General features: G+C 39.1%; 1 pseudogene; it reads right to left on the bottom strand.

Moving 5' to 3' along the window:
- Positions 1-1,523: 1,523 nt before the first annotated feature.
- On the bottom strand, positions 1,524-2,270 carry LOC110304370 (annotated as a pseudogene).
- Between the last annotated feature and the right edge of the window lie 591 nt (positions 2,271-2,861).

Raw genomic sequence — 2,861 nt, 5'->3', positions numbered from 1 at the left:
CACACAATTGGATTGGAGCAGATGCTGTGTTCCACTCACCAGAGGTCTTAGCATCCCGTGGGGGATTTTGTGTGGGGCCTTTCTGGTGTCCAGAGACTCCCCGAACCAGGAACCCCGGTTCTGCCCACAACTTTCTTCTTAAAACCACAAATTTTATCTCACTTCTGGAAGTATCTTCCCCCTGTGCTTTGTGTCTAATAATCAACGACCCAGGCAGTGTTCACTGCTCTGAAGCCTACTGCAGCCATGGAACAATATTCAGTCTTTAGAACATAAATTCAGCTACCTAGTAACAGCACTAGATTTGTTTGCTCTGGGATGAAAATATTTTGATGAAGTTTTCCCTCAAAAGTTTGCAAATACTGGAAGAAATTCTTATTAGAGATCAAGAATATTGATAAAATTTTCAGAATTGACTATGTGAGTCAGTGTAATAAAAATAATGAAAAATTATTTGGCTACTATGTCATTCTAGTTTTTTTCTATTGTTTTCCCTATTATGGAAACATATACATTGTTCATATTAATCTTATATAGATACGTTTCATTTTAACAACTTATTTTATGAGAAAGAATGTTTTTTTTTTATTTTATGAGCAAGAACGCATTGATGTATAGTTACCATATGCTTGTGGGTGTGAAGCCCCCTGGAACTAGACTTCCAGTTGTGAGATACCATATGAGTCTTGGAAAGAGAACCCAGGTCCTATGTAAGAGCAGCAAGGCCACTTTTATTTTGAACAAAATATGAGCATATTTATTTATTAGAATACTCAATAATAAACATGTTATCACTTTCTTCATGTGAGGGAAAATATACCTGATGTATGTTGTGGGAGAAACAGGATAAAGGCTTCCAGCACAGGTATGAAACAACTCCACAAGACCATTTACCAAGGAAAGGATGTTTCCTGTTAGCTTTGTCTCTGCTGTAAGTTTCAGCCAAATAAGCATGATTTCCACAGAATCCCTTTGAACTGATACTGCCTCAGATATGGAAGAATGTCAGATTACATACATCAGGAACACAGAGGACATAAAAAATGACACTTGGACATAAGCCTAACATTACCAAATTTATTCAAATGATAAGGGATGGGAGGGACTGCTACCCAAAGAAAGTTCTTCAGTCATGGTAACATTTATGGGGAACTTATATCAAAGGCACAAGAGATCAATATTACTGTCATCCTACCCTGCACAGTGGAAGAAGTTTGCATATGAAAGTATATACCATCCCTGGATTAAGTTTCTCCTGGTTCTTCCTGTTGATAAATGGTGACATTCTGCCTTTTACCTGTCTTAGGTATCATTTTATTTTTTTAAAAGGAAGACTAAAAAGTGATAGAAGAGGATGAGGAGATGATGAAAAACATCCCTGTTAAGACAAAAATAAAATAAAAATACAAAAACAACCAGATGTAGTACAATATAACAGAAACTGGGTGAAAATATTACATGCTAACAGACAATATGATCCACAAGCAGGGTAAGAGTAGACAGGAAAGGGCAGAGGCCACAACCTATACCAAGAGCCTTTCAATAGACTCCTGAATGGATTGGATCTGCTGCTTTAGTTCAGAGCCTTCTTTGATAAGGTAACAGAACAGGCGATGACCAGCCTGGAGACTTCACAGGCACTGGCCTGTAGCCACCTGTGGCCACAGGTTACTGGGTTCCTGAAAGGAAAAATGGGGTTTTGCATGGGAAAGGCTGAGAGAAATAACAAGCCAAGTCAAGTTCTCTGATCAAGGCCAATATTTACTTATGAGTCTGAGCTTATGGGGGGGAGGGTTGCCCATCTCCCACCATGTCAGGATCTCATTGCTTTGTCAGGATACCTATTTTGTCAGGATAGTGTCAGGAGAACAGGTTCAGCCTCTCAGCAGGTAGTGGTGTCTTGGAGGAAAGCTGCAGGTGTGGCAGGACAATAGACTTTACCTAGGTCAGAAGACTCCACCCTAGGTGGGTTAGCAACTGTGGCAAGCCAGGTCTGAGCAGCCTGCTCAAGGCTGGGGGAAGGGCACACAGGCCCTTCCAAATACTTAGGGGACACTCTTGTCTTCACACAGCAGAGTGGGGAGCAGGATGATCTTCAAGGTCAAGGTCTCACATCTGCTGCCACACAGTGAACTCAAGAGATGCCTTTGTTAAGAACTTTGGTGGCTTCATTGACTCCCCTCCATAGCTATTTGCAATTACAAGAGCTTCTGGGTGATGTGGGCATCTCCGAGGGAACTGGCCTTATGATCCACATCAACCTCAGTCATGGCTGTGGGGCACCGGGCTCACCGCAGCAGCGCTCTTAAGTACTGACCCACCTCTAGAGCACCCAAATGATTTTGCTTGCTTGTTTGTTTTTAAAAACAGCTAATATTTGTTTGTTAAAAATTGGTACAAGGACATATGAAAAAAGAAGTCTTCTCTCTCTTTTTTCTGTTTCTCTTCCTGTCTCTCCTTACTATTTCTAGAAGTATTTGTATATCTTTTCTCAAGAAAACTGCACACAGTAGTACACAACAGAATGATTCTTAAATAGAAAATTGGTACATCCCTTTTCCTATTGATTTTGTCAATTGATATAAATTATGTTAATTTATTTTAGAAGAAAATAATAGAAGTAGATCTTAAATGATCAGCTAATATATCCTGTCATTAAAAAGGGGAGCAAAAAGTGAGTGAGTTGCAGTAAAATCATTTGAAAAAGAAGAAATTAAGAAGTTTGAACATCTAAGTATTTGGATGTGTTCAAGTTTAAAAGTATGCATTTAATTATTCTAAGAGACCTGCAGAAGATGATTTTTTTTCATACGAGGTCCTTATTTTTATATAAATACAAAATTGTGTGTGTGTACATAACA

The sequence above is a fragment of the Mus caroli genome, chromosome 11, assembly GCF_900094665.2.
Source record: "Mus caroli chromosome 11, CAROLI_EIJ_v1.1, whole genome shotgun sequence".
NCBI lineage: Eukaryota > Metazoa > Chordata > Mammalia > Rodentia > Muridae > Mus > Mus caroli.
The sequence above is the reverse complement of the archived record's forward strand: the minus strand, read 5'-3'. Positions and strand labels throughout refer to the sequence as shown.